This window comes from Lepisosteus platostomus, chromosome 2 (genome assembly GCF_059453375.1).
Source record: "Lepisosteus platostomus isolate fLepPlt1 chromosome 2, fLepPlt1.hap1, whole genome shotgun sequence".
Classification (NCBI taxonomy): Eukaryota; Metazoa; Chordata; class Actinopteri; order Semionotiformes; family Lepisosteidae; genus Lepisosteus; species Lepisosteus platostomus.
This window is the reverse complement of record NC_142612.1, coordinates 55,686,981-55,711,364: the sequence shown is the minus strand read 5'-3', so window position 1 is coordinate 55,711,364 and position 24,384 is coordinate 55,686,981.

Below are 24,384 nucleotides of genomic sequence, written 5' to 3'. Positions count from 1 at the left end.
TGCATTTTTAATTATATGTGTTTTTTAATCATAATCAGGCTAATGCAACATAAATTGATACAGTATCTTTGTCTTCTAAGTATCTTAATAAACTTTCAGCATAGCTTTCTACCCGTTTAGATTTATATTTCTTGGGATTTTGGGATCAAACGTGGAAGGATTAGATTGTAATCGTTTTTATTTTTCAAATACGTTTTAGAAAAGTGTAATCTATACCTGCCCAGACTGTACGCCTTCCTAAACCCCGCCCTGACCACTTTCACTCCTGTCCTGCTCTTCCCCGCGCACCCCAGCCGGGTGCTCTTCGGCCTCTGCCCGGGACGAATGTATATTTTGATATTTACACCCGGCGCGGCACCGAGGGAGCGTCCGCATTTATAACTTAGTTTTTAAAATTAGTCAAGCAATATGAAGCATCTCCTTTTACTTTTAAGTCCCTTAAATACATTGAGCACAGCTTTCTCACTACTTAAGATTGCTTTTTGATACCATCCTTATACAAAGCAGAAACTTTCCGATGACATACAGTACAAGTGGAAAGATTACAGATTTTAGTCGTCTTTAATTTTGTTACGTTATACGTTTTAGGAACGTTTCATCTAAACAAACACCACAAAACTATTCTCGATTGTATTTCTGAATGTTATGTTACACCTACAGTAGTTCACTGCTTTAAATACATCGAATTAAGAAAGTTATGTGTAGCACTTTAGATCTTTTTTTCTGAACCAGGGAAAATCTGATCATGTTTCTCTATAACAATAATAAAAAACTTTATTTTACATATCACCTTTAAAAGTGGTAGTACCTTTTTTAGTACTATATTTTTGTATTATATTCCCTATTAATCAAACTCTAAGAGTACAGTATGTATCGGCTTGTCCCCTCCTCCCGCCCCTCTCTGTGTACAGTGGAGCCTCCTGTCCAGCCAGCACATGTCCACAGACATTCACAACAGCGACATATCATAAAACGTTTGCACATATAGTTAAATTATTAGTTGTTTTTCAGGAAGGTAAAAAAAAACACTTGAATTACTTATCCAGCCTCTCGAAATAAAGTTATTTTTCAAGCAATGCAACAAACGTCGGGCAATGTGTTTTTTTTAATCCAACATTGACAGCCGCATCTTAAATCTTGTCAGTCAGGTCTTTTTTCTCTATTTGAATTGTGGTTTACACATCGCACGACTTTAAAAGCTAGAAAGACAGGTTTCGATTCACATTAGCCGGCGAGCCTTGTTAACCAAAAAAAACAGACAATACCCATGGAGGGGGAGGTCAAGCCAGAGAGAGAGTTTTTTACCCTCTGTCTAAAAACCCAAATAACCCGGGGCAGAGACTCAGTCAATTCTTATGGAATATGTTTTCTTTCTTCTTTTTTTCAGCATGGAATAAACCTGTTACTTGATTCATATGGATGCCCGGTTCCGCCGGGGATTCAAAACATTTTTTATTTTTTTTTTAATCGGGTATCGAAGGGAATAGGCAGTATAACCCTGTTCATGCACAAAATGTGGCATGTTACATTGATTTGGGTGTCTCCTCTTGCCAGAAAGCTCTAAATTGCATTTTGAGTGCGGTTTTTGACTTTTTTTAAATTGCATTTTGGGCGCGGACAGCACATACAAGGGTTAATGAACTGTGCCAAGAAATTTAAGATAGTATTCTTTAGGTGTGAGGGTAGGAGTGGACCGCAGCAGGCATAATCAGCAAACCAGGAAAACAAAGAACAGAACAGGTGAGAGTGATCAGAAAAAGGAAATGGTGTTACGCCCAGGTTTTCGACCCAATTGTTTTAACTTGCTAATGCATCAGACACATTTCCTGGCGTATTGTGTTTTAAATAAAATAGGAGTGTCTTTCCCTGGTATTAGCTCATCGGTATGGTGTAAGTTTTATCTGTACCATACCATACAGTATATAGGTACAGAATTCAAGCTGCACCACTGTATCGCTTTGGTAAGGAGACGGACAATGACCAAAATCACGAAGACTCTCTCACACCAAATAATGAAGATGAGAAGTAACGGGAAGTCAACACGGGACATTGTACAGCAGTTGGCTTCGATGGACATCTTCGTTTCTGAAACCACAGTGAGACGGCATTATAAAGGGGAGAGGAGGCTATGTTTTCAAAACGTGTCTATGTTTCTGGGAATCAAACCCTAACCCTACCTCAGGGTACTGCTAGTTTAGGGTTACTAAAGGCTACTACAGGCTCTCTGTGTTGCCTGTTTTTACCTGGAGGAACTTCAGCTCGTTGATTGGCTGAAAGTTCCATGGGCATCAGAGTCCCACGTGGGTAACTCGGCCCTACCAGTCCCTGATTGGTTGATCAAGGTGAGATATGAGTCACTTACTCCTGACACTTAGGAATGCAGTCCAGATGTCCATCTGGCACTCCCTAGACAGATAGGCGCCAATGGATGACCATTGATCATGATAGCCAGGCTTAGCTAAGTGCATCCCCCTTTGGGAGCTGTCCCTTATCAAAAGAAAAGATCTTTAAATCAGCCTGCATGAATAGTTTCTCTGTGGCTGCACCACAGAGATAAACAGAGAGATGGGGCCTCATTTGGGAAAGCTCAGAACACTTAATTCTTTCTTATTAATAAGCCTCGCCGCTACACACTGTATATACGTATATTTGTAAAAAAACAAAATGTTAGGAAAACATTGACATAACTCTTTTCCTAAGTATCATTCCTGCCCTTAAACACAGCCATATTATCAATGAGTGTCCATGTTTCCTGGGAATCAAACCCTAACCCTAGATCAGGGTATTGCTAGTTTAGAGTTAGGGTTAGGATTTAGGGATTTGCCAAAGACGTTTCACAATATTCAACTCATTTGAGTGGTAAACGTGGTTCTCTGAATAAAAGATTAGTCTGAAAAGAAAGAACACACTTGACAAAACCAAGGAATGTATCAAGAAGGGTCAAATTAATATTTTTCAGGTAATCTTTCATCAGAAGCTTTGTGTTGAATAGAGTGTTGATAGATTATGCCTTCAGGATTAAGTGGCTTAAGAGTTAGACACAACTAACATATTTGGCTTTATTTGTAAATATGCCTGTGCATTCAATGCCCATTGCAAGTGTTTGAAACGTTAAGTCAGTTTCTATCAACTTTTTCTTGTAGGGCAATTGAGACACCATTCCCCTTTGGGGCAAAGCACTGTATAAAGGCATATCTGTAAAAAAAATGTTATGAAAACATTGAAATAACTCTTTTCCTAAGTATCATTCCTGCCCTAAAACACAGCCATATTATCAAAGAGTGTCTATGTTTTCTAGGAATCAAACCCTAACCCTTTTTGAGGGTATTGCTATGTTAGGGTTAGGGTTAGGATTTAGGGATTTGAAAAATACTTTTCACAATATTCAACTCATTTGAGTGGTAAACGTGGTTCTCTGAATCAAGAGATTAGTCTGAAAAGAAAGAACAACCTTGACAAAACCAGGGAATGTATCAAGAAGGGTGAAATTAATATTTTTCACGTATTCTTTCATCGGATCCTTTGTGTTGAATAGAGTGTTCAAATATTATGCCTTCAGGATTAAGTGGCTTAAGAGTTAGAAACAACTAATATATTTACTTTTATTTTAAATATACCTGTGCTTTTAATGCCCATTGCAAGTGTTTGAAACTTTAAGTCAATTTCTTTCAACTTTTGCTTGTAGTGCTATTAAGACACCATTCCCTTTTGGGGCAATGCAAAGTATATAGGCATATTTGTCAGAAAAAAATGTTAGGAAAACATTGAAATAACTATTTTCCTAAGCATCATTCCTGCCCTAAAACAAAGCAATACTATCAAAACGTGTCTATGTTTTCTAGGAATCAAGCCCTAACCCTAGCTCAGGGTATTGCTAGTTTAGGGTTAGGTTAGGATTTAGGGATTTGCCAAAGACTTTTCGCAATATTTAAGTCATTTGAGTGGTAAACGTGCTTCTCTGAATGAAAAGATTAGTCTGAAAAGAAAGAACAACCTTGACAAAACCAGGGAATGTATAAAGAAGGGTCAAATGAATATTTTTCAGGTATTCTTTCATCTGTACCTTGGTGTTGAATAGAGTGCTCAATGAGTTTCTGTTCGGGCTTAAGTGGCTTAAGAGTTAGAAACAACTAATATATTTGGCTTTATTTGTAATTATACCTGTGCATTCAATGCCCATTGCAAGAGTTTGAAACGTTAAGTCAGTTTCTATCAACTTTTTCTTGTAGGGCGAATAAGACACCATTCCTCTTTGGAGCAAAACACTGTATATACGTATATTTGTAAAAAAAAAATGTTAGGAAAACATTGAAATAACTCTTTTCCTGGGTATCATTCCTGCCCTAAAACACAGCCATATTATCAAAAAGTGTCTATGTTTTCTGGGAATCAAACCCTAACCCTACCTCAGGGTACTGCTAGTTTAGGGTTAGGGTGAGGATTTAGGGATTTGCCAAAGACTTTTCACAATATTCAACTCATTTGAGTGATAAACGTGGTTCTCTGAATAAAAGATTAGTCTGAAAAGAAAGAACACACTTGACAAAACCAAGGAATGTATCAAGAAGGGTCAAATTAATATTTTTCAGGTAATCTTTCATCGGAAGCTTTGTGTTGAATAGAGTGTTGATAGATTATGCCTTCAGGATTAAGTGGCTTAAGAGTTAGACACAACTAACATATTTGGCTTTATTTGTAAATATGCCTGTGCATTCAATGCCCATTGCAAGTGTTTGAAACGTTAAGTCAGTTTCTATCAACTTTTTCTTGTAGGGCAATTAAGACACCATTCCCCTTTGGGGCAAAGCACTTGCAGTGTGCTCTCTGAAGGCACCAGTTCTGTAAGTTTTGGGCATTTACAGGGACAATTATTAATTGTAGCAGTAAATCACAAAATGATTCTTTTGATGGCCTTAGAATCCAACCATGCGATATAACTCAAACAACGCACACACACACGGGTACTAATACACGAGGATACAATTATTAATACATAGAATATGCATGTAAACCTAACAGATCTTATCGAGAGGGTTATCAGAATACAAAAGGTATATATTCAGTCAGTTACAAAGTGTTACACATATCAAGAGGACATACGTTCAGTATATCATTCATTTAGACCGTTTCGTAAATGCACTTGGTTATAACTTCTACATTGGATACTCAAAACAAGTACATAACTCTTAGGAATTAAATTGATATCAACTGGTTGGGATAACAATTGAATTCTCGAGCTGTAATGCATTGAAGTTGAATACTCATCCAATCTCTTGAGATTCAGATCTCCTGCGGGCTCTCTGGCTCCGTGCCAAGCTGTGCTGTGTGGCTTGCGACGGTGCGCTGCTGATGCTCACTGACCGGCTAGTTAGTGTTGGCTTTAACTAGCACAGTTTGTGCACAGGAGAAAAGATGACTGTGGGTCCCAGCAAGTCAGGAAGAGGACCGGTTCGTTCCTGATGAAGAGCTAGTTCTGAATAGTGATGCAGCTGTCCACAGTTCCGACGTGTTCATGAGGCTTGCTAACCTCGGGTGAATCCTCTGGTTACTCTCTGGCAACCTCCACTCTAGACTCTTAGAACAAAGGAAAGTTCTGGCACTCGGACACACTGGCCGTTACGTGGTTGTCCGGGCTGAGTCTCAGGATGGTCAGGAGGCGCGCTGCGAGAATGTCCTGCCCTTGGGAGCCTTCTGCTCCTGGGCCGTCCTGCCCTGGAATTCTCCTTTGAATTCCCTTTAGAAAAGTCCACAGAATCCACAGAATTCTCCTACTACAGGCTCTCTGTGTTGCCTGTTTTTACCTGGAGGAACTTCAGCTCGTTGATTGGCTGAAAGTTCCATGGGCATCAGAGTCCCACGTGGGTAACTCGGCCCTACCAGTCCCTGATTAGTTGATCAAGGTGAGATATGAGTCACTTACTCCTGACACTTAGGAATGCAGTCCAGATGTCCATCTGGCACTCCCTAGACAGATAGGCGCCAATGGATGACCATTGATCATGATAGCCAGGCTTAGCTAAGTGCATCCCCCTTTGGGAGCTGTCCCTTATCAAAAGAAAAGATCTTTAAATCAGCCTGCATGAATAGTTATAAAGGGGAGAGGAGGCTATGTTTTCAAAACGTGTCTATGTTTCAAAACGTGTCTATGGTGCAGCCACAGAGATAAACAGAGAGATGGGGCCTCATTTGGGAAAGCTCAGAACACTTAATTCTTTCTTATTAATAAGCCTCGCCGCTACACACTGTATATACGTATATTTGTAAAAAAACAAAATGTTAGGAAAACATTGACATAACTCTTTTCCTAAGTATCATTCCTGCCCTAAAACACAGCCATATTATCAAAAAGTGTCCATGTTTCCTGGGAATCAAACCCTAACCCTAGATCAGGGTATTGCTAGTTTAGAGTTAGGGTTAGGATTTAGGGATTTGCCAAAGACGTTTCACAATATTCAACTCATTTGAGTGGAAAACGTGCTTCTCTGGATCAAGAGATTAGTCTGAAAAGAAAGAACAACCTTGACAAAACCAGGGAATGTATCAAAAAGGGTCAAATTAATATTTGTCAGGTATTCTTTCATCGGAACCTTGGTGTTGAATAGAGTGCTCAATAAGTTTGTCTGCAGGCTTAAGTGGCTTAAGAGTTAGACACATCTAATTTATTTGGCTTTATTTGTAATTATACCTGTGCATTCAATATCCATTACAAGAGTTTGAAACGTTAAGTCAGTTTCTATCAACATTTTCTTGTAGGGCAATTAAGACACCATTCCCCTTTGGGGCAAAGCACTGTACAGATGCAGCTATTCAAAATGCGCGGGCGATACTGCATTATTTTCCGATGCGCTTTACGCAGTCTACCGCGAGTTACCGGTAAATACCGCTAGTTACTTTAAATTCTCCTATAATACCGCAAGCAAAATAATAGTATCCGGAATTTCCACAAGGTGGAGCTAATAAAGCTCAACCTCTCATGTTTGAGCTGTCGCCATCAAAGTCTTTAACGAAGATATTGCTAATAGTATTAATAATGAATGACCTTGGACAAGCTGTAAATTCAAAGTATTGCCCTGGTCCACATTATTTTTTTCATTGACCGTCTTTGTAAAAGTAACACCACAGCATTTCGCAATCATGCATTTGTTTCCAATCATGCAAAGTACAGTGGTTCACCATGCCTTTCACATGCTCATAAAAGAGATTGATTTAGGAACATAAACATATTACCGTATGCAAACTGTACTGTATACAGTATCTATATGTATATTTAATGTCTTAACTGTGCACGTTTAAGTATTGAATATTTATATGAAATTTTACCACTGATGGGAAATCTTAGTACCTGAGCATAAAAAGAATAGGAGCATACTGTAACGTGTGTGAAGGCCATAAACGATATTAATTTTGGAACTGAAACATACAGTATATGTTTAAGGCTGGTCTCCTTACTTAAAAAAAAACATACACACCAGTATTCCATTTCTCCCTAATTTTATAAGCATTGAAGTCTTTAACTAACGTGATACAGGAGTCAACAAGCATACTTTTAGAATTTGATTAAAAGGGAATATAATATGGAATCGCGTATCTAAAGAAATTAATAACGATATAATTATATTCATGTTGCAAAAAAACTGCAACAGACATAAAAACTCCCTTGCTTTTAACAGAGCGTTCCATAATTTCTAACTACGAAAATGATTTAAACTGCGACACTTATCATTCAACCAGAGCTTGAAATATCACAAAGATCCTCTAGAGCACAGCAAAGACTGTATTAAAAGAATCGCGTATCTAAAGAAATTAATAAGATATAATTATATTCGTGTACTGAGACAGGGCTGTGTAGGGCTGTTTCACCTCTCTCTTCATGTGACTCTATTCAAAATCCATTTAGCAAAGAGGGGATGAGAAGAGTGACAAACTAGTATACAGTACTTTAGATCTTTTTTTCTGAACCGGGGAAAATCTGATCATGTTTCTCTATAACAATAATAAAAAACATTGCCACACCCGGACTGTTAAACCAACGCATTAGCCCGTCAAAGCCCATTGAGGAGCTGGGCGCAATAACTGTTTTGTCCTTTGATTTACTGATCTGCATTAATTACAGAAATCGAGTTCCTGCTCTTTGCAGACGACCTGGTCCTGCTGTCGCCCACAGAACAGAGGCTGCGGCAGAACCTGGCTTTGCTGGAGCAGCACTGTTAGACCTGAGCGCTGACAGTCAATCTGGACAAGACCAGAGTTCTGGTTTTCCAGAAAAAAAGCCAGACCTCCATTAGTCTTCCTGAAATTGTCGGATTATGAACGAATAAAAGCATCTTATTAAAAACACGTTTGAGTTTTTTTGGGAGCTATATTATGTATTTTTCATTTGTAAGATATAATGATGTGTTCCCGCTTACACATCACACGACTTTAAAAGCTAGAAAAACAGGTTTCGATTCACATTATCTGGTGAGCCTTGTTTTGTCAAAGGACAGCACAAAAAAAACAGACAATACACGGGGGGGGGGGGGGGCAAGCGAGAGGGAGAGTTTTTTACCCTCTGTCAAAAAAAACCAAATCACCCGGGGCAGAGACTCTGGGGGGATCATTGTGTGGTACAGAACGGAGCTCAGTCAAATCAAACAAGTTCAGCGCTGATTCAGTTTCACAAAAACTGCAACGGACATAAAAACTCCCTTGCTTTTAACAGAGCGTTTCATAATTTCCAACTATGAAATTTATTTAAACTGCGACATTTATCATTCAACCAGAGCTCGAAATATCACAAGGATCCTCTAGAGCACAGCAAAGACTCGTGACAAACTAGTTTACTTTATATACTAAAGTATACTAGTATACTTTAGATATTTTTTTCTGAACCGGGGAAAATCTGATCATGTTTCTCTATAACAATAATAAAAACATTATTTTACATATCACCTTTATGTGATATCACCTTAAGGACAGCACATACAAGGGTTAATTGCACAATAGACCGCGCAAAGAAATTTTAAATAGTCTTCTTTAGGTGTGAGGGCAGGAGTGGATCGCAGAAGGCATAATCAGCAAATTAGGAAAACAAAGAACAGGACAGGTGAGATGTTTATCCAGAGAGCGAGTTATCAGAAAAAGTAACAGCTGTTACACCCAGGTTTTACTCTCTCTTTCTATGCTGAATGAATAAAAGCATTTTATTAAAAACGCGTTTGCGTTTGTCTGGGTATTTACTTTGTAATCTGTGGTTTACATCTACTGTATTGCTTTGAGATGCCACTTTTAAAGGTGATATGTAAAATAAAGGTTTTTATTATTTTTATAGAGAAACATGATCAGATTTTCCCTGGTTCAGAAAAAAGACAACTAAAATCTGTAATCTTTCCACTTGTATGTCTTCGGAAAATACAAGAGGTTTCTGCTTTGTGTAAGGATGGTATCAAAAAGTAATCTAAGTGGTGAGAAAGCTGTGCTCCTCAAAGCGCTTTACAGGATAAAAACAACAGCAAGTGTTAAGCTGGGCAAACGATTTTTTTATACAAATACAAAATGAGATATAATGATGTGTTCCGGCTAAGACATTAACGAGTACAACCCCCCTCTCTGCAGGAGTGCTGGCTGTGACGAATTAAACTGGTTTCACAGGTATTTTCAAAGTAGAAGGGGGCGAGATTTCCAGCGAAAGACACCTCCCCCTCCAAAGCCAAGGAAGTTCAGTACTTACTAGTTAAGAAAGCTAGGCTCCTCAATGAAATTGCTTTAACATGCTAATGCGTTGGTGTAACAGTCCGGGAGTGGCAAGCTTCTAATGTCAACTCGACTCGATTGGAAGACAATGAACATATTCTAGCCCTAAATGAATTAATAGCAAACGTGGTTTACATAAAATACATTTTTCCAAGAAAGTTTATAATAATACTATCTATAGTTGAAATCTGAGCCTAAATAAAAAGAAAAAGCATTTTCAGAGAGCAATCAAGCTGTGTTTATGTAGAAAAATTGATTAGGTTTATGAGCAATCTAATTACTTATTCGTTTAAAATGCTATATAAAATAAAGTTTATTATTAATTTGCTGGACAGAGCGGTGAACATTATTATGGATAAGACAAAGATAACGATCCTGATCAGTTTAGAAATCTGTGTACGCTGTAAGGTTTTTACTTCTTAAACTTTTAAAATGCACGCTTCGAATAGAAAGAAATCATCTTCCTGGTACAGTATGTATAGCAAACCAGCACGTCTTTTTTCTCCAATCAGAGGGGTTAGACGCTCGGTTAAAAGCAAAGTAGATTGTCTGTTATAGTGGACATAAAAACAAGAGTTCGCTGGCATTATATCCTAGAAGACACAGATCGGCGCCAGACCAGGAGAATGCCAGCATTCTCCTGGTCGTAAAAGAAAATGCCTGATGAACTAGGGATTGGACAGTTTCCAAGTGCTTGTACAATCGATGGAAATGTTCAAATAAATGTGCAAAAGAAATAAAATAATCATTTATTTCTTTATCATATTGGCTAGCTAATGTCCACTCTTTGCTGGTTAGTGGCTGTGTTTCTGCGTTGGGTAGCAACGGGTGACTGTTCTCAGGCGGAAGATGTAAACAGCTTAATTTTCGTGTTAAATAATTTTTTAAAATTAAAATTCATTCCATACAGCAATCGCATATTTGGGTACCGTTTCATAAAACTTGCATGCTTGAAATGTTTAGGGAGAAATGGAAGACTGATAATGGAATGGAATGGAATGAATGATAATGTCGCAGTTTAAATTATTTTCGTAGTTAGAAATTATGAAACGCTCTGTTAAAAGCAAGGGAGTTTTTATGTCCGTTGCAGTAAAAGAAAATGCCTGACAAGTAGGGCTTGGACAGATTCCAAGTGCATTTTTGCAATTTACGTTGCATTGTCCATTGTGCTGCTGTAATACAGTTTAAAATAAGTCTAAACTGTAACAGCTTTATTTATGGGTTGCAATTTAGAAAAATTCAAAAACCACACTCAAAATACATTTTAGAGCTTTCTGGCAAGAGGAGACACCCAAATTAATAATGTAACATGCCACTGTTTGTGCATGAACAAAGATATCAATTTATGTTGCTTTTTTCTGATTGTGAATAAAAAAACACATATATTTAAACCCGCGTTTGCGATTTAAATCAAAACGTGATTTAAATCAATAGAAATGTCTATATTGTAGCGCCTAGGTGACTATTCATTGTTATTAAAATGACTTAAATTCGATCATGTTGTGATATTTAGAAATATAAATTTGTTTGGTGCGAGTGAAGTTTTATTTAATCTCTGACCAAGGGAAACATTTCATTTTTTCAAAGAAATGTTTGTTAAAAAAAAGTCATTGTTCCACAGTGGGATTTGATCACAGACTGTGTGACATGGGTGTCAAGAACCTAACCCACAGCACCACCAGCAAGGTGATGTGCAGAGTGCTGAAAAAGCACTACAGAAACATTATCAACAGAAACGTATAGCGTGTACTATTCTTGTGTTGCGGTACATGAATATAATTATATCGTTATTAATTTCATTAGATACGCGATTCCATATTATATTCCCTTTTAATCAAATTCTAAAAGTATGCTTGTTGACTCCGGTATCTCGTTAGTTAAAGACTTCGATGCTTAAAATGTTTAGGGAGAAATGGAATACTGGTGTGTATTTTTTCTTTAAAGTACCGGGACCAGCCATATACTGTATGTTTATGTTCCAAAATTAATATCGTTTATGGCCTTCACACGCGTTACAGTATGCTCCTATGCTCAGCTACTAAGATTTCCCTTCAGGGGTAAAATTCCATATAAATATTCAATACTACAACGGGCACAGTAAAGACGTTTACTGTAAATCTTTCTATGACAGACCAACCGACCACGAGTGCCCCATGTTGGCAAACCAATCACGTACCCCAGTACCGTGCGTCATCGTGCGTCACAATGCGCGAAACCGTTGCCAATGACCTCTGGTACGTATCTGTACAACGGACTTTGAATGGCTGCATCTGTATATAGTCATATTTGTAAAAACAAAATGTTAGGAAAACATTGAAATAACTCTTTTCCTAAGAATCATTCCTGCCCTAAAATACAGCCATACTATCAAAAAGTGTCTATGTTTTCTGGGAATCAAACCCTAACCCTAGCTCAGGATTTTGCTAGTTTAGGGTTAGGGTTAGGATTTAGGATTGTGCCAAAGACTTTTCACAATATTCAACTCATTTGAGTGGTACATGTGGTTCTCTGAATCAAAAGATTAGTCTGAAAAAGACAGAACAACCTTGACAAAACCAGGGAATGTATCAAGAAGGGTCAAATTAATATTTTTCCGGTATTCTTTCATCGGAACCTTTGTGCTGCACAGAGTGTTCAAAGATTATGCCTTCAGGCTTGAGTGGCTTAAGAGTTAGAAATAACTAATATTTTTGGCTTTATTTGTAAATATACCTGTGCATTCAATGCCCATTGCAAGTGTTTGAAAGGTTAAGTCAATATCTTTCAACTTTTGCTTGTAGGGCAATTAAGACACCATTACCCTTTGGGGCAAAGCACTGTATATAGGCATATTTGTCAAACAAAAATGTTAGGAAAACATTGAAATAACTTTTCCCAAGTATCATTCCTGCCCTAAAACACAGTCATACTACCAAAAAGTGTCTATGTTTTCTGGGAATCAAACCCTAACCCTAGCTCAGGGTATTGCTAGGTTAGGGTTAGGGATAGGATTTAGGGATTTGCCAAAGACTTTTCTCAATATTCAACTCATTTGAGTGGTAAACTTCCTTCTCTGAATCAAAAGATTAGTCTGAAAAGACAGAACAACCTTGACAAAACCAGGGAATGTATCAAGAAGGGTCAAATTAATATTTTTCAGGTATTCTTTCATCAGAACCTTGGTGTTGAATAGAGTGCTCAATGAGTTTGTGTGCAGGCTTATGTGGCTAAAGAGTTAGAAACAACTAATATATTTGGCTTTATTTGTAAATATACCTGTGCATTCAATATCCATTGCAAGTGTTTGAAAGGTTAAGTCAATATCTTTCAACTTTTGCTTGTAGGGCAATTAAGACACCATTCCCATTTGGGGCAAAGCACTTTACAGATGCAGCCATTCAAAATGCGCGGGCGATACCGCATTATTTTCCGGTACGCTGTACGCAGTCTACCGCAAGTTACCGGTCAATACCGCGAGTTACCGGTAAATACCGCTAGTTACCGTAAATTCTCCTATAATACGACAAGCAAAATAATAGTATCCAGAATTTCCGCAAGGAGCTCAACCTCTCATGTTTGAGCTGTGGCCATCAAAGTCTTTAACGAAGATATTACTAATAGTATTAATAATGAATGACCTTGGACAAGCTGTAAGTGTAAACTCAAAGTATTGCCCTGGTCAACATTCTTTTTTTCATTGACCGTCTTTGTAAAAGTAACACCACAGCATTTTGCAATCATGCATTTGTTTCCAATCATGCAAAGTACAGTAATTTTTGAGAATCGATTCACCATGCCTTTCACATGCTCATAAAAGAGATTGATTTAGGAACATAAACATATTACTGTATGCAAACTGTACTGTATACAATATATATATGTATATTTAATGTCTTAACTGTGCCCGTTTAAGTATTGAATATTCATATCTAATTTTACCACTGAAGGGAAATCTTAGTAGCTGAGCATAAAAAGAATAGGAGCATACTACAACGCGTGTGAAGGCCATAAACGATATTAATTTTGGAACATAAACATAAAGTATATGGCTGGTCGCGGTACTTTAAAGAAAACATACACGAAACATGGTTTCATTATGTCCAGAATCGGTCTTGAGATATTTTAAACTTGATTTACAGTATTTGAGAGGTATGTCTTAACACCGATACTACAGTGCGTAAATGCTGCTCACGTATATGTTTCTAGGTTTATATTATGCATTTCATACGGTCAAATTACTTTTGAGCAACTAATAAGAAGCGCGAAACGGTATGCGCAGGGCGTTTTAGTTTCGTTTTGTGCTGGGACTCTGCTTTTAAGAATGTGGCCGTGGATTGATTAGAGATATCAAGTACATACAAGTCATTTTTTAAATGTTGTAGTTCGTCTTGTAAAAATGTTACGAGTACATCATCTATCAACAATTACACAGGTTCTGTTTCCATATTGCGGATTTTGGTTACGTAATATTATTTTCTAGATTTCACGTTGTGAATATATGATTTGGGCTAACAGAGCCGCAAAGAAGTACATTATGGGTTGTTCCTTTTTTTTTGCAGTTTTATCTAGAACAAGCGATGCTTAAACCTTTGTCTGATTCTTGTGAAACTATCCACACGACAGTTACAGTACCTAGGAGTTGACTTCAGTGATGTCACTGATGGGATGTTTCTAAAAATCCATCCTCTGTAAAATGTCTTCTCTAGTTGTCCTGCATATGTATTCGCTAATGAAGCTGTGTGTTCTGAGCCTGGATCTCTACATTTCTGTATGAACCAGCTTAGAGGGCTAAAGACAGCTTGTGTTTAAATTGAGTGTAAGGTAATTTATGCTTCTAAAGTCATGGTCAGCATTTATTATTGTACTGTGCTGTAAACTTTTTCTGTGCCTATTCACATTATTTTATAGCGTTTTTATAGCGTTATCAAATCTGGTGGCGCTGTGTGTTAGTTTCCTGACTCCCATGTCACATGGTCTGTGATTGAATCCCATAGAACTATGACTTTATTTTTTAACAAACATTTCTTTGAAAAAATGAAACGTTTCCCTTGGTCAGAGATTAAATAAAACCTTACTCGCACCAAACAAATTTATATTTCTAAATATCACAACATGATCGAATTTAAGTCTTTTTAATAACAATGAATAGTCACCTATGCGTTACAAAATAAACATTTATATTGATTTTAATCGTGTTTTGATTTAAATCGTAAATGCGTGTTTAAATATATGTGTTTAAAGGCGATATACTGTATAAAAGCGCTGATTCTTATGGAGTGTGTTCCGCCGGGGATTCAAAAAATTTTTTTTTTTTAATCGCGTATCTAAGGAAAATTGCAATATAACTTTGTTCATGCACAAACAGTGGCATGTTACATTATAATTTGGGTGTCTCCTCTTGCCAGAAAGCTCTAAATTGCATTTTGAGTGCGGTTTTTGACTTTTTCTAAATTGCAACCCATAACTAAAGCTGATAAAGCTTAGACTAACTGTATTTTAAACTGTATTACAACAGCACATTGGACAATGCAACGTAAATTGCAAAAATGCACTTGGAATCTGTCCAAGCCCTCCTACGAAAATTATTTAAACTGCGACACTGATCATTCATCTCTAAATAAACTTTATTTTATATAGCGTTTTAAGCGAATAGGTAATTAGATTGCTCATAAACCTAATCGCTTTTTCTACATAAACACAGCGTGATTGCTCTCTGAAAATGCTTTTCCTTTATATTTAGGCTCAGATTTCAACTATAGATCGTATTATTATAAACTTTCTTGGAAAAATGTATTTTATGTAAACCATGTTGGCTATTAATTCATTTAGGGCTAAAATACGTTCATTGTCTTCCAATCGAGTCGAGTTGACATTGGAAGCTTGCCACTCCCGGACTGTTAAACCAACGCATTAGCATGTTAAAGTGATTCCATTGAGGAGCCCAGCTACCAGTTAACACTGTACTTCCTACTTTGAAAATACCTGTGAAACCAATTTAATTCGTCACAGCCAGCACTCCGGCAGAGAGGGGGTTATACTCGTAAAGTAGAAGCAGGCGAGATTTCCAGCGAAAGACACCCCCCCCCCCTCAAAAACCCAGTAAGCAATAATGCTTTATGTTTAAAATTGAGGTGGATTTTGAGGATGATAAAGAGGATAAACTGGGATGGGAGGAGGGTTTGGTCTTGCATAAGGGGCGGGATTATGATTATTGGAGGAATTTGCGAGAGTATAATGGTTTGATATATTTGATTTTGTATTGTGGTCGTTATCTATGTTTTTGGTTGGTATTATGTTTATATGGTTGTTTTTGTTGGTTGGTTGTTATTATGGTTATTAATAATACGATCTATAGTTGAAATCTGAGCCTAAATAAAAAGAAAAAGCAAGTGATTAGGTTTATGAGCAATCTAATTACTTATTCGTTTAAAACGCTATATAAAATAAAGTTTATTATTAATTTGCTAGACAGAGCGGTGAACATTATTATGCATAAGACAAAGATAACGAAATCTGTGTACGCTGTAAAGAAATCCTCTTCCTGGTACAGTACTGTATGTATAGCAAACCAGCACGTCTTTTTTCTCCAATCAGAGGGGTGTCAGATGGTGTCAGCCAATCACCATTCTGAAGCCCTACCATAATCTCTGGTATGGGGAGACCCCAGAATTCTGTCCCATAGTTTAGACAGATGATAGATACTTTTATTGATCCCGTGAGGGAAATAAAGTAAATCATTTTCATTTTAGGAAATTATTAAACGCTCAGTTAAAAGCAAAGGAGATTGTCTGTTATAGTCTACATAAAAACATGAGTTCGCTGGCATTATATCCTAGAAGACACAGACCGGCGCCAGACCGGTAAAATGCCCGATGAACTAGGGATTGGACAGTTTCCAAGTGCTTGTACAATTGATGGAAATGTTCAAATAAATGTGCAAAAGAAATAAACAAAATAATCATTTATTTCTTTATCATATTGGCTAGCTAATGTCCTCTCTTTGCTAGTTAGTGGCTGTGTTTCTGCGTTGGGTAGCAACGGGTCACTGTTCTCAGGCGGAAGATGTAAACAGCTTAATTTTTGTGTTAAATAATTTTTAAAAATTAAAATTCATTCTATAAAGCAATCACATATTTGGGTACCGTTTCATAAAACTTTCATGCTTAAAATGTTTAGGGAGAAATAGAAGACTGGTGTGTATTTTTTCTTTAAACTATCAAGACCAGCCATACACAGTACAGTTTATGTACATACAGTAATGTTTATGTTCCTAAATTAATATCGTTTATGACCTTCAGATGCGTTATGCTCTTCTTCTTTTTATGCTCAGCTACTAAAATTTCCCTTTAGTGGTAAAATTCCATATAAATATTCAAAACTAAGCAGATTAAAATGTGCAGAGTAAAGACATTAAATGATTAAATCTTTTCACTACCAACCAATGCACCACGAGTGCCCCTGTCGGTCATTTTGGCCAACCAATCACTTACCGCGGTGCCCTCCGGTGCCCTGCGGGTAGGTTACTGTACCGCGGGTTTTTACCGCGCATTTTGAATGGCTGCATCTGTATATAGGCATATTTGTCAGAAAAAAATGTTAGGAAAACATTGAAATAACTCTTTTCCTAAGAATCATTCCTGCCCTAAAATACAGCCATACTATCAAAAAGTGTCTATGTTTTCTGGGAATCAAACCCTAACCCTAGCTCAGGATTTTGCTAGTTTAGGGTTAGGGTTAGGATTTAGGATTGTGCCAAAGACTTTTCACAATATTCAACTCATTTGAGTGGTACATGTGGTTCTCTGAATCAAAAGATTAGTCTGAAAAAGACAGAACAACCTTGACAAAACCAGGGAATGTATCAAGAAGGGTCAAATTAATATTTTTCCGGTATTCTTTCATCGGAACCTTTGTGCTGCACAGAGTGTTCAAAGATTATGCCTTCAGGCTTGAGTGGCTTAAGAGTTAGAAATAACTAATATTTTTGGCTTTATTTGTAAATATACCTGTGCATTCAATGCCCATTGCAAGTGTTTGAAAGGTTAAGTCAATATCTTTCAACTTTTGCTTGTAGGGCAATTAAGACACCATTACCCTTTGGGGCAAAGCACTGTATATAGGCATATTTGTCAAACAAAAATGTTAGGAAAACATTGAAATAACTTTTCCCAAGTATCATTCCTGCCCTAAAACACAGTCATACTACCAAAAAGTCTCTATCTTTTCTGGGAATCAAACCCTAACCCTAGCTCAGGGATTTGCTAGGTTAGGGTTAGGTTTAGGATTTAGGGATTTGCCAAAGGCTTTTCACAATATTCAACTCATTTGAGTGGTAAACTTCCTTCTCTGATTCCAAGGGTTAGTCTGAAAAGACAGAACAACCTTGCCAAAACCAGGGAATGTATCAAGAACGGGCAAATTAATATTTATCAGGTATTCTTTCATCGGAACCTTTGTGTTGAATAGAGTGTTCAAAGATTATGCCTTCAGGCTTAAGTGGCTTAAGAGTTAGAAACAACTAATGCATTTGGCTTTATTTGTAAATATACCTGTGCATTCAATGCCCATTGCAAGAGTTTGAAACGTTAAGTCAGTTTCTTTCAACTTTTGCTTGTAGGGCAATTAAGACACCATTCCCATTTGGGGCAAAGCACTGTATATAGGCATATTTTTTAAAAAAATGATAGGAAAACATTGAAATAACTCTTTTCCTAAGTTCCATTCCTTCCCTAAAACACAACCATACAATCAAAAAGTGTCTATGTTTTCTGGGAATCAAACCCTAACCCTAGCTCAGGGATTTGCTAGGTTAGGGTTAGGTTTAGGATTTAGGGATTTGCCAAAGGCTTTTCACAATATTCAACTCATTTGAGTGTTAAAATTCCTTCTCTGATTCCAAAGGTTAGTCTGAAAAGACAGAACAACCTTGCCAAAACCAGGGAATTTATCAAGAAGGGTCAAATTAATATTTTTTAGGTATTCTTTCATCTGAACCTTTGTGTTGAATATAGTGTTCAAAGATTATGCCTTCAGGCTTAAGTGGCTTAAGAGTTAGAAACAACTAATGCTATTGGCTTTATTTGTAAATATACCTGTGCATTCAATGCCCATTGCAAGTGTTTGAAGCGTTAAGTCAGTTTCTTTCAAATTTTGCTTGTAGGGCAATTTAGACACCATTCCAATTTGGGGCAAAGCACTGTATATAGGCATATTTAAAAAAAAAATGTTAGGAAAACATTGAAATAACTCTTTTCCTATGTATCATTCCTGCCCTAAAACACAGCCATACTACAAAAAAGTGTCTATGTTTTCTTTGAATCAAACCCTAACCCTAGCTCAGGGTTTTGCTAGATTAGGGTTAGGTTTAGGATTTAATGATTTGCCAAAGGCTTTTCACAATATTCAACTCATTTGAGTGGTAAACGTGCTTCTCTGAATCAAACGATTTGTCTGACAAGAAAGAACAACCTTGTCAAACCAGGAAATGTATCAAGAAGGGTCAAATTAATATTTTTCAGGTATTCTTTCATAGGAACCTAGGTGTTGAATAGAGTGTTCAAAGATTATGCCTTCAGGCTTAAGTGGCTTAAGAGCTAGAAACAACTAATGCATTTGGCTTTATTTGTAAATATACCTGTGTATTCAATGCCCATTGCAAGAGTTTGAAACTCTAAGTCAGTTTCTTTCAACTTTTGCTTGTAGGGCAATTTAGACACCATTCCCTTTTGAGGCAACGCACTGTACAGATGCAGCCATTCAAAGTGCGCGGCTAGGTAATTGGCTACGTCATCACGCATCTTGATGAATCACCGCGGTACGTGATTGGTTGACCGACAGGGGCACTCATGGTGCGTTGGTCGGTCATAGAAAGATTTAAATGTCTTTACTATGCCCGTTTTAGTATTGAATATTTATATGGAATTTTACCACTGAAGGGAAATCTTAGTAGCTGAGCATATAAAGATTAGGAGCATACTATATGTGAAGGGCATAAATTATATTAATTTTGAAACATAAACATACAGTATTACAGTTTATGGCTGGTTTCGGTACTTTAAAGAAAAAATACACACAAGTATTCAATTTCTTCCTAAACACTTTAAGCATCGAAGTCTTTAACATATGATATAGCGTGTATAAAAAGTGGTACTTTTAAGCTTTTCTGCTAATATAATATGGAATCGCGTATCTAAAGAAATGAATAAAGATATAATTATATTCGTGTACTGTGGCAGGGGTGTGTAGGGCTGTTTTGCCTCTGCTCATGTGACTTCCCCAGTAGCCTACTGGTCTACGTGCCGCACTAGTATCTCACAGGTTGTTTGTTCAAATCCAGCCAACGCTGTGACTTTTCTTTTAATAAACATTTCTTTGAAAAAATAGAATATCAATATTAATCTACAGACATATTACAAACATTTACAACAATGACATATTATAGAATATTTACCTATAATATAGACAGAAGGAGCAATATTGGGAGACAGGCTCACTGTTCCTCAGGCTGTGACAGGAGATCACATACTGGGCTGCCAGTTCAACTAAGTACCCTCCTCCCTCTCCCAGTAGGATTGGGACCCGTTGTGATTCTGGCAGGTGTGGGAACTCTAATACTAGATTTCTGAGTTTAGGCAAGAATGTTTCTCTAATCCCAGAGTATCTGTCACAGTGCAGTAGGAAGTGCCCCGCTCTCTATTTCTCCCCGCTGGCAGTGGTAGCACAGTCTCTCTCTCTCGCCCTCCCCCCCTCTCTCTCTCAATTCAATTCAATTCAAGGTGCTTTATTAGCAGGGCTCGTCGTGTGTCTCTCTCTGGTCGGGGCACAGGAGAGCTCGCTGGCAGGTGGTGACGGAAAGAAATAAAATAAATGCAGCTTTTAACTCCACAAGTCACATACCAATACTCCATTTCTCCCTAAACATTTTAAGCACCAAAGTCTTTCATGTGTTTTTCATCACTCTCTGCGGGAGTGCTGGCTGTGACGAATTAAACCAGTTTCACAGGTATTGTCAAGTGGTCGAGTCTTCAGCGGGAGGGGGGAACAAGCTGCCTAGCCTTGTGGAATGCCACAGAACCCCAAACAGACAATACACACTAGCAGAATATTTGACCAAGATATCCAGGCACAGCTGTATGAGCTCCACCAGTAAAACTCAAAGTATTAAGCTGGTCCACACTATTTGCAACCGTCATTTTAAATGAAAAGACTTTATTTTTTCATCAACAAAAAGTAACACCCACCACAGCATTTTAGTTGATCTAACTAACAAGGATGGGACATTAGCTAGCCAATATGATAAAGGAATAACTTTTTTGTTTATTTCTTTAGCACATTTATTTGAACATTTCAATCGATTGTACAAGCACTGAAAAACTGTTCAATCCCTAGTTAATCGGACATTTTCTTTTGCTATAACAGATATAAAAACTCCCTTGCTTTTAACAGAGCATTTCATAATTTCTAACAACGAAAATTATTTAAACTGCGACACTTTTATCATTCAACGAGAGCTCAAAATATCACAAGGATCCTCAAAAGATCAACAAAGACAACAGAAAAAGACATGTGTTTAAGATACTGTCCATGGGAAACCAAGCTTTTTTATCTACGCTAAGTAGTCTTTAAAATTTCTTCATTACACAGTGAAGTCAAAATTCCGGGATGTGCCTACAGATGCAGCCATTCAAAGTGCGCGGTACAGACACGTACCGCAGGTGATTGGCTGCGGTGTCGCGTATCATGACGCAAGATGACGCTGGGTACCGCGGTATGTGATTGGTTGACCGACAGGGGCACTCGTGGTCCGTTGGTCTGTCGTAGAAATACTTACTGTAAACGTCTTTACTGTGCCCGTTGTAGATATTGAAATTTACCACTGAAGGGAAATCTTAGTAGCTGAGCATAAAAAGAATAGGAGCATACTGTAACGCGTGTGAAGGCCATAAACAATATTAATTTTGGAACATAAACATACAGTATATAGCTGGTCTTGGTCCTTTAAAGAAAAAAATACACACCAGTATTCCATTTCTCCCTAAACATTTTAAGCTTCGAAGTCTTTAACTAACGTGATACCGGAGTCAACAAGCATACTTTTAGAATTTGATTAATAGGGAATATAATATGGAATCGCGTATCTAAAGAATTTAATAACGGTATGATTATATTCGTGTACTGCGACAGGGCTGTGTAGGGCTGTTTCGCCTCACTGTTCATGCGAGTTGTCTTGTAGCCTACTGGTCTACGTGCGTGACTAACAACGCACAGGTTGTGTGTTCGAATCCAGCTGGTGCTGGACTTTTCTTTTAACAAACATTTCTTCTAAAAAATAGAATAGCGATATTATGGACAATCAATTGACTTTTATATTTCAAAATATCGCAACATGATTGATTCTAAGTCATTTTTGATAACAATGAATAGTCACCTTCTTCCCTTCTGACAGCGGTTCCTGCTTCTATTGTGTGTGTGTGTGCAACAGAGTCAATTTTTATAGAGAAATGGAGGCTGGACAGTATGCGTTACAATATAAACATTTATATTGATTTAAATCGTGTTCTGATTTAAATCGCAAACGCGTGTTTAATTATGTGTTTTTTAATCATAATCAGGCTAATGCATTTCTACATTTTCTGTATGAACCAGCTTAGAGGACAGCTTGTGTTTAAATTGAGTGTAAGGTAATTTATGCTTCTAAAGTCATGGTCAGCATTTATTATTGTACTGTGCTGTAAACTTTTTCTGTGCCTAGTCACATTATTTTATAGCGTTTTTATTGCGTTATTAAATCCGGTGGTGCTGTGTGTTAGTTTCCTGACTCCCATGTCACATGGTCTGTGATTGAATCCCATGGAACTATGACTTTATTTTTTAACAAACATTTCTTTGAAAAAATGAAACGTTTCCCTTGGTCAGAGATTAAATAAAACCTCACTCGCACCAAACAAATTTATATTTCTAAATATCATAACATGATCGAATTTAAGTCTTTTTAATAACAATGAATAGTCACCTATGCGTTACAAAATATACATTTATATTGATTTGAATCGCGTTTTGATTTAAATCGTAAACGCGTGTTTAAAGGCGATATACTGTATAAAAGCGTTGATTCCTATGGAGTGTGTTCCGCCGGGGATTCAAAAAATGTATTTTAAATAAGCTGATAAAGCTTAGACTAACTGTATTCTAGCCTGTATTACAACAGAACATTGGACAATGCAACGTAAATTGCAAAAATGCACTTGGAATCTGTCCAAGCCCTCCTACAAAAATTATTTAAACTGCGACACTGATCATTCATCTCTAAATAAACTTTATTTTATATAGCGTTTTAAGCGAATAGGTAATTAGATTGCTCATAAACCTAATCGCTTTTTCTACATAAACACAGCGTGATTGCTCTCTGAAAACGCTTTTCCTTTATATTTAGGCTCAGATTTCAACTATAGATCGTATTATTATAAACTTTCTTGGAAAAATGTATTTTATGTAAACCATGTTTGCTATTAATTCATTTAGGGCTAAAATACGTTCATTGTCTTCCAATCGAGTCGAGTTGACACTGGAAGCTTGCCACACCCGGACTGTTAAACCAATGCATTAGCACGTCAAAGCCCATTGAGTATTGGCTTTAGTATTCCCCCCCTCTCCTCTCAATTCAATTCAATTCAAGGTGTTTTATTTGCATGACAGATGGGTACAAGCAGTGTTGGGTATGTATATTGTAACGCTTACGGCCGACAGGCACTGTGTAAGAGCCGGCGTACCAGAGCAGCGCACCGAGGGAGCGTCTGCATTTATAACTTAGTTTTTAAAATTAGTCAAGCAATATGAAGCATCTCCTTTTACTTTTAAGTCCCTTAAATACATTGAGCACAGCTTTCTCACCACTTAAGATTGCTTTTGATACCATCCTTACACAAAGCAGAAGGGAAGCAGAAGGGAAATCTTAGTGCCTGAGCATAAAAAGAATAGGAGCATACTGCAACGCGTGTGAATTCCATAAACGATATTAATTTTGGAACTTAAACATACAGTATATGGCTGGTCTCGGTACTTTAAAGAAAACATAAACACCAGTATTCCATTTCTCCCTAAACATTTTAAGCATCGAAGTCTTTAACTAACGTGATACCGGAGTCAGCAAGCATACTTTTAGAATTTGATTAAAAGGGAATATAATATGGAATCGGGTATCTCAAGAAATTAATAACGATATAATTATATTCATGTTGCAAAAGAACTGCAATGGACATAAAAACTCCCTTGCTTTTAACAGAGCGTTCCATAATTTCTAACTACGAAAATGATTTAAACTGTGACACTTATCATTCAACCAGAGCTCGAAATATCACAAGGATCCTCTAGAGCACAGCAAAGACTGTATTAAAAGAATCGCGTATCTCAAGAAATTAATAAGATATAATTATATTCATGTAATTCGTATAATTATATAATGCCAGCGAACTCTTGTTTTTATGTCCACTATAACTAAAATGAAAAATATATTCCTAAAATGAAAATGATTTACTTTATTTCCCTCACGGGATCAATAAAAGTATCTATCATCTGTCTAAACTATGGGACAGAATTCTGGGGTCTCCCCATACCAGAGATTATGGTAGGGCTTCAGAATGGTGATTGGCTGACACCATCTGACACCCCTCTGAT